Consider the following 13,926-nt stretch of genomic DNA (forward strand, 5'->3'; position numbering starts at 1 on the left):
AGGTTGGTCATAACTTTCCTTCGAAGGACAAAACGTCTTTTAATTTCATGGCTTCAATCACCATCTGCAGTGATTTTGGAGCCCCCCCAAAATAAAGTCAGCCACTATTTCCACTGTTTCCCCATCTATTTTGCTGTGAGTGATGGGACCAAATGCCATGATCTTAGTTTTCTGAATGTTGAGCTTTACACCAACATTTTCACTCTTCTTCATTTTGATCGAGAGGCTCTTTAGTTCTTCTTCACTTTCTGCTATAAGGGTGGTGTCATCTGTATATCTGAGGTTATTGATATTTCTCCCGGCAATCTTGATTCCAGCTTGTGCTGCTTCCAGCCCAGCGTTTCTCATGATGTACTCTGCATAGAAGTTAAATAAGCAGGATGACAATATACAGCCTTGACGTACTCCTTTTCCTATTTGGAACCAGTCTGTTGTTCCATGTCCAGTTCTAACTGTTGCTTCCTGACCTGCATACAGGTTTCTCAAGAGGCAGGTCAGGTGGTCTGGTATTCCATCTCTTTCAGAATTTTCCACAGTTTATTGTGATCCACACAGTCAAAGGCTTTGGCATAGTCAATAAAGCAGAAATAGATGTTTTTCTGGAACTCTCTTGCTTTTTCGATGATCCAGAGGATGTTGGCAATTTGATCTCTGGTTCCTCTGCCTTTTCTAAATCCAGCTTGAACATCTGGAAGTTCCCGGTTCAGGTATTGCTGAAGCCTGGCTTGGAGAATTTTGCGCATTACTTTACTAGTGTGTGAGATGAGTGCCATTGTGCGGTAGTTTGAGCATTCTTTGGGGATTGCCTTTCTTTGGGATCAGAATGAAAACTGACCTTTTCCATTCCTGTGGCCAGTGCTGAGTTTTCCAAATTTGCTGGCATATTGAGTGCAGCACTTTCATAGCATCATCTTTTAGGATTTGAAATAGCTCAACTGGAATTCCATCACCTCTACTAGCTTTGTTTGTAGTGATGCTTCTTCACAATCTAGGATGTCTGGCTCTAGGTGAGTGATCACACCATCATGATTATCTGGGTCGTGAAGATCTTTTTTGTACAGTTGTTCTGTGTATTCTTGCTACCTCTTCTTAATATCTTTTGCTTCTGTTAGGTCCATATGATTTCTGTCCTTTTTGAGCCCATCTTTGCATGAAATGTTCCCTTAGTGTCTCTAATTTTCTTGAAGAGATCTCTAGTCTTTCCCATTCTGTTGTTTTCCTCTATTTGTTTGCACTGATCACTGAAAAAGGCTTTCTTATATTTCCTTGCTATCCTTGGAACTCTGCATTCCAATGGGTTTATCTTTCCTTTTCTCCTTTCTTTTCGCTTCTCTTTTCACAGCTATTTGTAAGGCATCCTCAGACAGCCTTTTTGCTTTTTTGCATTTCTTTTTCTTCAGGATGGTCTTGAAACCTGTCTCCCGTACAATATCACAAACCTCTGTCCATAGTTCATCAGGCACTCTGTCTATCAGATCTAGTCCCTTAAGTCTATTTCTCACTTCCACTGTATAATAATCAGGGACTTGATTTAGGTCATACCTGAATGGTCTACTGTTTTTGCCCACTTTCTTCAATTAATTTTGAATTTGGCAATAAGGAGTTCATGATCTGAGCCACAGTCAGCTCCTGGTCTTGTTTTTGCCTACTGTATAGAGCTTCTCCATCTTTGGCTGCAATGAATATAATCAATCTGATTTTGGTGTTGACCATCTGGTGATGTCCATGTGTAGAGTCTTCTCTTTTGTTGTTGGAAGAGGGTGTTTGCTAGGACTAGTGCCTTCTCTTGGCAGAACTCTATTAGCCTTTGCCCTGCTTCATCTATACTCCAAGGCCAAATTTGCCTGTTACTCCAAGTGTTTCTTGACTTCCTACTTTTGCATTCCAGTCCCCTATAATGAAAAGGACATCTTTTTTGGGTGTTAGTTCTAAAAGGTCTTGTAGGTCTTCATAGAACTGTTCAGCTTCAGCTTCTTCAGCCTTACTGATTGAGACATAGGCTTGGATTACAGTGATATTGAATGGTTTGCCTTGGAAACAAACAGAGATGATTTCTGTCATTTTTGAGGCTGCATCCAAGTACTGCATTTCAGACTCTTTTATTGACTATGATGGCTACTCCATTTCTTCTAAGGGATTCCTGTCCGCAGTAGTAGATGTAATGGTCATCTGAGTTAAATCACCCATTTCAGTCCATCTTAGTTCACTGGTTCCTAGAATGTCAACGTTTACTCTTGTCATCTCCTGTCTGACCACTTCCAATTTGCCTTTATTCATGGACCTAACATTCCAGGTTCCTATGCAATATTGCTCTTTACAGCAGCAGGCCTTGCTTCTATCATCAGTCATGTCCACAACTGGGTGTTGTTTTTGTTTTGGCTCCATCCCTTCATTCTTTCTGGAGTTATTTCTCCACTGATCTTCAGGAGCATATTGGGCCCCTAACGACCTGGGGAGCTCATCTTTCAGTGTCCTATCTTTATGCCTTTTCATACTGTTCATGGGATTCTCAAGGCAGGAATACTAAAGTGGGTTGCCATTCCCTTCTCCATTGCACCACATTCTGTCAGACTTTTCCACCATGACCTGTCTATCTTGGGGGGCCCCACGCAGCATGGCTTAGTTTCGTTGAGTTAGACAAGCTGTGGTCCGTGTGATCAGATTGGCTAATTGTCTATGATTGTGGTTTCAGTCTGTCTGCCCCCTGATGCCCTGTCTCAATGGTCTTACTGCCTGCCTATGGTCTTACTTGGGTTTCTCTTGCCTTGGACGTGGGGTATCTCTTCATGGCTGCTCCTGCAAAGCGCAGCCACTGCTCCTTACCTTGGATGTGGGGTAGCTCCTATTGGCCGCCACCCCTGACCTAGAGGGACCTTTTTTTGGCAAAGTAATGTCTCTTCTTTTTAATGTGTTGTCTAGGTTGGTCGTAGCATTTCTTCCAAGGAGCAAGTATCTTTGAATTTCATGGCTGCAGTCACCATCTGTAGTGAATTTGGAGCCCAGGATTATAAAGTTGATCACTCTTTGCATTGTTTCCCCATCTATTTGCCATGAAGTGATGAGACCAGATGCCATGATCTTTGTTTTTTGAATGCTGAGTTGTAAGTCAACTTTTTCACTCTCCTCTTTCACTTTCATCAAGAGGCTCTTCAGTTCCCCTTTGCTTTCTGCCATTAGGGTGGTGTCATCTGCAATCTGAGGTTATTGATATTTCTCCCAGCAATATTGATTCTAGCTTGTGCTTCATCCAGACTGGCATTTCAGATGTAATATGCATATAAGTTAAATAAGCAGGGTGACAATATACAGCCTTGATGTACTCATTTCCCAATTTGGAATAAGTCTATTGTTTCATGTCAAGTTCTAACTGTTGCTTCTTGACTTGGATACAGATTTCTCAAGAGGCAGGTAAGGTATTCCCGTCTCTTTAAGAATTTCCCACAATTTGTTGTGATCCACGCAGTCAAAGTCTTTGGCGTAGTCAATAAAGCAAAAGTAGATGTTTTTGTGAAATTCTCTTGCTTTATCGATGATCCAACAGAGGTTGCCAATTTGATCTCTGTTTCCTCTGCCTTTTGTAAATCCAGCTTGAACATCTGAAAGTTTTCAGTTCACATACTGTCAAAGCCTGGCTTGGACAATTTTGAGCATTACTTTGCTAGCATGTGAGATGAGTGCAATTGTGCAGTTGTTTGAGCATTCTCTGGGATTGCCTTTCTTTGGGATTGGAATGAAAACTGACCCTTTAAAGTCCTGTGGCCACGGCCGAGTTTTCTAGATGTGCTGGCATATTGAGTACAGCACTTTCACAGCATCATCTTTTAGTATTTGAAATAGCTCAGCCAGAATTCCATCACCTCTACTAACTTTCTTTGTAGTGATGCTTCCTAAGGCCCCCTTGACTTCAGACTCCAGGATGTCTGGCTCTAGATGAGTAATCACACCATATTCGTTATCTGTGTCATGAAGATCTTTTTTGGATAGTTCTTCTGTGTGTTCTTTCCACCTTTCCTTAATATCTTCTGCTTCTGTTAGGTCCATACCATTTCTGTCCTTTATTGTGCTTATCTTTGCATGAAATATTCCCTTGGTGTCTCTAATTTTCTTGAAGAGATCTATAGTCTTTTCCATTCTGTTGTTTTCTTCTATTTCTTTGCATTGATCACTGAGAAAGGCTTTTTTATCTCTCCTTGCTATTCTTTGGAACTCTGTATTCAAATGGGTATATCTTTACTTTTCTCCTTTGCCTTTAGCTTCTCTTCTTTTCTCAGCTATTTATAAGACCTCCGCAGACAACCATTTTGCCTTTTTGCATTTCTTTTTCTTGGGGATGGTCTTGAGCACTGCCTCCTATACAGTGTCACGAACCTCCGTCCATAGTTCTTGAGACACTCTGTCTATCAGATCTAATCCCTTGAATCTATTTGTCACTTCCACTATATAATTGTAAGGGGTTTGATTTAGGTCATACCTGAATGGTCTAGTGATTTTCCCTACCTTATTCAATTTAAGTCTGAATTTTGCAGTAAGAAGTTCATGATCTGAATGACAGACAGCTCCCAGTCTTTTTTTGTTGGTCGTATAGAGCTTCTCCATCTTTGGCTGCAAAGACTATAATCAATCTGATTTCATTATTGACCTTCTGGTGATGTCCATGTGTAGAGTCATCTCTTGTGTTGTTGGAAGAGGCTCTATTTTGAGAATTGCTATTTCAATGTTGATCTGTTTTGAGAATTACTAATTTCTTCCAGTATCCTTTATCATATTCTTTTTTCATTTTTCAGTCATTTTAATTATAGGAATTTATAGTATATTTAATGTGACAAAGTAGTTTCTTCCTCATTATTCCTCTTTCCAGAATTTTCCTGACTGTTGTAACGTATTTATATTTCCACATAAACTGTAAAAGTTCTGCAAATTAATAAAATAAATAGCATTTCCCTAAATAATATTTAATTGATGTCAAATGTATAGATTTCCTTATGGGTAATACCTTTATATTTTTTGCCTTTCATAAATTAGTTTAAATGATCCCTTGTAAATTTTTAAAGAATTAGGTTAGTGCTGTTTTTCTTTTGGAAAGCTCTAGGTATTTCTATTTTTTGTGTAAATATTTTAAGAGAGATAAATTAGCTTATTATATTTCCCCACCAGTTATTACTTATACTATTAAAAACCATAGTACTCTGTAGATTTATTTGGTGATTGACTAAATTGCCATTTTTGCATGTAGTATAAGTTACAGATCCGATTTCTTTCCTTTGAATGTGGATATCCAGTTTTTCAAACATCATTTATTGAAGAGACTCTCCTTTCCCCATTCTGGAATATTGATGCTTTTGTTCAGCATTAGTTGGTCATATATGTAGGGGTTCATTTCTGGACTATCTATTCTGTGTTGTGGTTTATGTGTCTATTTTTATGCCAGTACCATGTTGTTTTTAGTACTCTTGCTTTTAATATGATTTGAAATCATAAAGTGTGATGCCTCCAGCTTTATTCTTCTTTCTTAAGATTGTTTCTTTTGTGGTTCTACATGAATTTTAGGATTCTTTTTTTTTTTTATATTTCTGTGAAAATACGTTGGAATTTTGATTGCAATCACATTGAATATGTAGATATCTTTGGATACTATGGACATCTTAACAATATTAATTCTTCCAATCATTGCACACAGGATATCTTTCCATTTATGTTTTTCTTCATTTTCCTTTATCAGTATTTTATAGTTTTCAGTGTGCAGATCTTTCACTAGCAATATTGGGTAAAATTATACCTTACTTTTATCCTTTTTCATTCTATTGTAAATGGAATTGTTTTATTAATTTCCTTTTTGGATGCTTATTGTTTTGTAAGCTGATATACCTTGAAACTCTATTTAATTCACTTATTAGTTCTAACAGATTTGGAATATTTAGGATTTTCTATATGCAAGATCATGTCATGTGCAAACAAAAATAATTTAACTTCTTCCTTTTGACTTGGATAACTTGTATTCTTTTTCTTGCCTGATTTCTTTGACTAGAAACCCCAGTACTATATCTAATAGAAGTAGTGAGAGTGGGCATTTTTGTCTTGTTCCTGACCTTAGAGAAAAAGCTTCAGCTTTTCATCATTGAATATAATCTTAGCAATAGGCTTATATGTGGCTTTTATTATACTTTCTATACCTAACATGTTGAGAGTTTGTTTTTTATTATAAAAAGTTATTGAATTTTGTCAAAAAGTTTTTTCACTCTGTTGAGTTGATCATATGACTTTTATCCTTCATCATATTAATACGGCATTTCACATTTATTGATTTGTATTTGTTGTGTGTGTGTTACTTGCTCAGTCGTGTCTGACTGTTTGTGACTCCATAGACTGTAGCCCACCAGGCTCCTCTGTCCATGGGATTTCCAAGACAAGAATACTGGAATGGGTTGCCCTTTGTATTCCAGGGATATATCCCACTTGTTCTTGGTATATAATCCTTCTAATACACTGTTGAATTCTGTTTGCTAGTATTTTGTTGGGGATTTTTGCATCTATATTCATCTGGTATATTGGCCTGTGTTTTTCTTTTCTTGAAGAGTCCTTGTTTGGCTTTGGTATCAGGATAACATTGGTTTCATAAAATGAGTTTGGAATTACTCAGTTTTTTGGTAGAGTTTGGAAAGATTGGTATTAATTCTTCTTTAAGTATTTGCAGAATTTGGAAGTGAAATCATATTTTCCTATCAGAGGATAAGAATCTACCTTAAAAGAATGAAATTTTTGTTAAAATCAAATCTTTTCTAAAGAAAAAGAAACCCTAACTAATGCCATTTGAGTTACGAAAGTAGTACTGTCTTTCATCCTCTCTAGTGATCTCTGGAAAAAGACATTAATAAGAATGATAACAATTACACTAACTGCTGTTTGTACCAAAATGAAACCAGTTGCAAAACTTCTTTCCAAAGGACAATCTGATGTTTAGGATTTGGTCTCCTTGTACATTTGTCCTTTGAGAACCATGGTTGAAGTGATACTTTGAGCATGACTATATCTTACCATGCTATTTAAATAAAATATAATTCAATGTGGGAATGAGTTCCTTTACTTTTGAACACTCTCTTCAAAATAGTAATGTATAATCAGATGAAGAAATCTGCTTATACTTCCATTAAGTATTTTTCTATTTTTCCTTATGTCCTTACATCTTTTGAAGTATAGATATTTATGATAATTTTAAAAATTACTGGATAAGAATATACCATGAGGACATTTCCCCAATCATAAACATTGTCATTCGGAGTTTGGTATCTCTTGGTCCTATTGTTTTCAAACTGTGCTATGAAATCGCCAAGTGATTTAAATGTAGTACTTCACAGTTGCTTTTGAGTAAGACTGAGGAACTTAGGAGGGGATGCCCCCATTTTTCTCCATGTATTTTTTGACTAAAAAAGGTAAGATGCTTTACATGGCTTCTTTACTTAAGTTTTCTTTTGAAGTAACAGAACTCCTTCATTAAAAAGAAAAAAAAAAAACTACCTTTTCGGCTTTACAAAGTTTGTTTGTTTGTTTTTTTAAACTAATGCACTGGAGCCATTGACCTAGAGTGTTTTATTTAAATAACTCATTTAGCTTCATGTATTCTCTGGAGAGTCAGTAAAAATTTGGACTGTAACATTTCTTTTAGTATTGTTCTTTTCCATGATAATATGAAATTTATCTTCTCCAGACCTTTCACAACTACTTACAGACATGAAGGCTTCCCTGGTAGCTCAGCTGGTAAAGAATCCACCTGTAATGCAGGAGACCCTGGTTTGATTCCTGGGTCAGGAAGATCCCCTGGAGAAGGGATAGGCTACCCACTCCAGTATTCTTGGGCTTCCCCTGTGGCTCAGCTGGTAAAGAATCCGCCTGCAATGCAGGAGACCTAAGTTCGATCCCTAGGTTGAGAAGATCCCCTGGAGAAGGGAAAGGCTACCCACTTCAGTATTCTGGCTTGGAGAATTCCATGGACTGTATAGCCCATAGGGTCATAAAGAATCGGACACGACTGAGCGACGTTAACTTTCACTTTACAGACATGAACATTCTTGTCAGAGAGAAAGGGCAACAGGATTTAAAAAAAAACAAACAAAAAAAAACCTGGTGTTTGAGAGAACTTCACTGTGGCTAGCTGTAACTACAATTTGATAACATTGCTTTTGCTGTTTGAATCAAAGAAATGCTCTTTACATCTAGAGACTTTGTTCTAGTGATGGAAATGGCAGTACTTTCAAGAGGTAAAGATAATTCTCAAGTGATATTAAGTAGAAAGTGTAGGATGTGTAGGTGAGAAAAAAAAAAAGCAAACCTGATTCAGAGAATAGACACTTAAAGAACAAAATGTGAACTCAAGAGTAGAGTCAATGAGAAGATAAGAGTTTTATGAGCATTTAGCTAAAGAGGAAGTTGGCAGCTTGGCAAAAGATGGCTCCAATAAAGGAGAGACCTGCCATGTGGGGATGCGGAGGCAATATCTAAGACTTCTTATTAAAGTGTTACAGTTCCAATACAATTGATTTGTATGCTTGGCACGATATCCTGGACTCTTAAAACTTGAAGTGAAGAACATTGAATGCCATCCAAAACTTCAATTCAAAAATTTTTTTGAAAGTTTACTTTATCTGTGAAGAAAAATGAGATATTTGGAAGTTAATTTTTTTATATATTTGGCTGCTGTTCTTCTCTCAAGTAATAACTTTGAAGAAAACATAATTCTGTGATAAGCACAATGTGCCAGAACAAAGCAGAGATTATCCTTTGACACTGAGTTTATAGATCCAGAGAGGATTTTCAACATTATAAGAACATTAAACCATGCAAAATAGACCTGTGCTTTCCTTTTGATAATAAATCCATTTTTTTCTGTCTATCTGAGAAGCTTCCAGATTCTCTTTTCAGCTGGTGCCTGCATTTCTATACTGGTTTGTAAGGACTATGTGCATGCGTGTGTGCACACATGCAATCATACATGCATAAATGCGTCATGTTATAAAACAATAGCCTGGATCCTTTCAAAAAACCAGTTGAAACCTATATGCATTGCTCATAACATACAATTTATTGTTACCAACCAAATATTGAATAGATATCTCCTAGGATACTTAGAACCAGTTTTGAATTCTTTTTAAAAAATTATCCTAGTTCATCCTTTATATACTAATCTCTTAGAAAATTCTTCTGTTCTTCAACATTTCTTCACTACCCTACTCAGTTGAATTGCCTGAAATTTCTGTGTTCTATTGAAACACATTCACACGAACACAGATATTTCCCTTGAGCTTCCATAGTGAAAACCGTGGTGCTCTGCATATGTTTGGCACAACATCAAGGTTTTTGACTGACAAGCTGGCACTCCAAGCTAGCTGTGTTTCCCAGGGAGTGCTGTATGGAAGAGAGGGATGCTTTGAAACTGATACTACAAAGTTATTTTTCTAAGGATGACTGTTGTGCCCTAGTATGAAACAGATTGCACTTGAACTGGCTAAATCATGCCTCTGAAAGTGGTCTTCCTTGCTGTTTTGTTTTTGTTATTGCTGTATAGAGAGGGAATGTAGATGGAGGGATATGACTTATAACAATATTCTGGGAATTCAGAGTTCCTCGATGGGTATAGCCCTTAGGCATATAATTTTTCCCCAAGGGTTGTTCAAAATGTAATATTTTTATTGTATCATTTTGCATCATAAAGTTCCTCTGAGCTAAGAAACATGAAAAGAAAAAAGAAAAAAAAAAAACCTCATCAAATTGCTTTGCTATAATTCATCAAATTATTTGGTGATTCATTTTAGAGGGGAGAAATCACAATTAAAGGCCTAAGTCCTGGGGAAGAAATGCATATATAGCTGTAGAAAATAATAGTTCTTAATGATAGATGGTTGGTATTTATCTTTTAAAGTATATGACAATTTGAATCATCTGGGAAACTTAAATGTCAGTAAAGCCTTTGGCTTTACATGAAAATCATTTTGTTAATATCTATAGATCCAGAAAAACTGATTTGGAGGCACAAGTAGTATTTTTAATGAATCAGTAGGTAGGTAGGGAGTATTATTATTTTCCTAAGTTTGGCAATATGGTCTTTGGGGGGAGGGGCTAAGAAGTTATCTAAATATATAAATACATGAATAAAAATCTGTTAGGTATGAATCCTAAAAGAAAATAATGTGAGCAAATTTAAAGGACATAGATATCATTATTCTTAAAATGTATCATCAATTGGCATAAAGAGAAGCACCAGGTAGGTAAAAAGTTAGCATTCCTTATTTTGTCTTGAGACATAGACACAGATTTAAAAGGAAAGATAATATCTAATTGTGTATAGTATTATAGATGTAAATATTTTTTGCAAGTCTAGGTTCCCATAGAGACTACAGGAAGATCTCCAGGTATTCTCTGCTCTCAATATTACAGCTATCCTGGATCACGCTGACATGATCAAACATTGTCCTTAAAATAGGACTGCTCTGTCCATGTGGCTGAGTCAGACAGAGTTTTCAGCCTAGACAGCATGCTCAGCTAGAATCAGCTCTCACCTGAGAACAAGTTGGGTCTGCTGTCACTTTTCGGGTGAATTTTCAGTTGAAGGTTTTTTCCCTCCAAGGAAATATCCATCTGGAAAATTTCAGTCTCTGACAGAGACTCTCGTAAAGTGAATTCTCAAAGAGGAAGAAAATCTGGATTCCTTTTTCTCAAGACGCTCTTTGGCCCCTATGGAGTTTTTCATCCATACTCCAACTACCACATCTGCATACCTAGGACATTTCAGAGAAAGAGTCAAAGCCTCAGGAGTTAACTGTCACATCCTTTCCATAGGTCAATGAGTACCACAAAAATGCTCTCTGTTTGCATTACTCTTTGGTGTCATTCAAATCATTGTTTCCCTAATAATGAAAATCTGCTCTAAGTTTATATCTGCACTGTCTAGTCACTAAGAGGGCTGGCATATATTTTTCTTAACACCTCCTTAAAGGAGATTTGCTTTTTTTGAGCTGAAACTTCCTTCTCTGAACATACCAAGGAAAGAGATTATGTTTTATTCATTTGATATTTACATTTCCTCTCCTAGTCTAGCATACCATGTGGAAAGCACTGATTGAATGTTAAGCTGAGTTAAATTTCTATCATTTGTCCTTTTTCTACTTACACAAATTATGTCTCTCTGGTGTTTTTCTTCTCATTGGAGATACAAAAAATAAGTGTAATAACGTTTGAACATGAAAATTCATTAACTCTTTGATAGTAGGTATTTTGTCCTTACCCTTCTGGTGTTCTTTACTACAGACTGAACATCTCCAGTTCCTTTAACTGTTTTCATATGTTACGGAAACAAAAAACTCTCACCACCTTGCCACTTGGTCTTAGATCAGAGATTCTTAAGCTGAAGCCCATATATCTATGGAATTCATAGATGGGTTGTAAGGAATGCTGTAAACCTTTCTGAAGCTGTAAATAAAATTTTGCATGCAAACATTAAGCACAACTTTCTGGGTGATATATCTATATGGCTTCTCGTATATTCCCAGTGAGAGACTATCTGTGATCTCTCAATGATTAAACATCAGTGATAGACCAATTATCCAATTTGTTGTTGTTGATCTTAAAATGTGGCTCCCAAATTTGTACATAATCACATGGTACAACCAGAGAGAGCATGCTGCTGCTGCTGCTGCTAAGTTGCTTCAGTCAAGTCCGACTCTGTGTGACCCCATAGACGGCAGCCCATCAGGCTCCCCCGTCCCTGGGATTCTCCAGGTAAGAACACTGGAGTGGGTTGCCATTTCCTCCTCCAATGCATGAAAGTGAAAAGTGAAAGTGAAGTTGCTCAGTCGTGCCTGACTCTTCATGACCCCATGGACTGCAGCCTATCAGACTTCTCTGTCCCTGGGATTCTCCAGGTAAGAATACTGGAGCAGGGTGCCATTGCCTTCTCTGGAGAGAGCACAGAGGAGCTGGTATTTCTCTTCCTCAAGACACATTTTTTTTTTTTTTTTATTAATACAACTCAAGTGTTCATATGCCTCTGTGAATCAGACAATCTTAGTTAATGCTAAATTTATTTGTAAGTAAAAGTGGAGTCTTACCATCATATACATGAGGACACACAGATACACAACCACACATATTCTTTATCAAGCTGGTTTCCACTACTATGTTCATATATCTTTTAGTGTGGAATTCGTATCTACATTTATGCCTGTCAATCTTTATAATGTTGATTTGGCTCATCATAGAGTCATTTTCTTGCATCTTATATTAATTGACCTTTCTGGTTTTTGATCATTCATAAATTTGGTAACCATGTCATACTTGAGCTATTTGGAAAAGCTGAGATATGTTTTTAGATCAAATGTTGTATAAATATCTATCTAAAGGAATTTTGAATGTGAATTTGTTGAGTTCTTACATGCATCAGCTGCAGCACTCCTGGTAACATCCTTCTCAAATCACATCCATCAATATTAACTGCATGCTTGCATGTTCCAAAGCATTTATTTCCTTCCACCTGAAGAATGGCTAAAATCTCTGTTAATACCAAATCCACTTCCACTTCCAACTCATTTACTCACAGAATTGCTTCATGTTTATCAGTCATTGAGTCATGCCATTCTATTAAGGGAGTGGTTCTCTGTGACTTTTGAATTCTGAGCTCAGTCATTTACTTACTTATAATAATTGAAATGTTGGGAACAAAGAAATAATATATCATCCTACTACATAAAAGACGGAGAGCATTCCCTTTTTGTTTCACTGTTATTTCTTCTACTTTGGAGATGAAAGGTGGCAATATAGACTATGGTGGGCATTCTTGAATACCCTGGGTAGTGAGAAATCAGATCCCTTGGACTGTTCATTACCAATAATGTTCTTGTATAAAGAATTCGTGGTACATCTTGTCAGTAGCATACTGCTTAGAAGTAAGAATGAACAACTGTTACACTCAACAGTCTAGGTAAATATCACAGGTATAAGAATGAGAAAAAGAAAATAATCACACAAAATAAATGTTGTATGATTTTTGCTATATGAAGTCTGCTGCTGCTGCTAAGTCACTTCAGTCGTGTCCAACTCTGTGCGACCCCATAGATGGCAGCCCACCAGGCTCCCCCACCCCTGGGATTCTCCAGGCAAGAATACTGGAGTGGGTTGCCATTTCCCTCTCCAATGCAGGAAAGTGAAAAATGAAAGTGAAGTCACTCAGTCGTGTCTGACTCTTAGCCACCCATGGACTGCAGCCTACCAGGCTCCTCCATCCATGGGATTTTCCAGGCAAGAGTACTGGAGTGGGGTGCCATTGCCGTCTCTGGTATGAAGTCTAAGAACTGGCAAAACTAAACTGTTGTGATAGGTTAGAGAGAATGATGGTTGCCTTAGGTGTGTAGTATATTCACTGACATGGGGCATGAGGGGACTTTTTGAAATGTCCTTTGTCTTGATCTGGCTGGTGATCACCTGGTTGCACAGATACACGTAGAAGCTCCTTGAGCCACACTTTGCTATATGATATTTTAATAAAACAATTTTATTTAATATTTAAATGTGGGCAACTATGTATAAATCAGCATATGTTACATGTGAATATATATGATGTTAAATTTTTCTGTTTTGATTTTTAACTGCTCCAGTTACTTAAACTACTACCTAAGACATTTTAAGTTTTATTTCTGGTTCTACTTCTATAGCCTAACTGCATTATCTTATTCTTCATCCCAATTTAATTTAAGTTACCTCTTGATATTGTGGAACTCAATTTAAATATCTTTTCTGAAATCGATATGTCTTAATTTGCATTTAACCAAAGTTCTGTTTTAATGCATTTGTAATAAACTTTACGATGCTGCTGCTTAAGAAAACAGGGTTCCAGAAAAGAATCTTGCAAGCCCTTTATTTACAAACTTGATTTTTGTTAGAATA

This window comes from Cervus canadensis, chromosome 5 (genome assembly GCF_019320065.1).
Source record: "Cervus canadensis isolate Bull #8, Minnesota chromosome 5, ASM1932006v1, whole genome shotgun sequence".
NCBI lineage: Eukaryota > Metazoa > Chordata > Mammalia > Artiodactyla > Cervidae > Cervus > Cervus canadensis.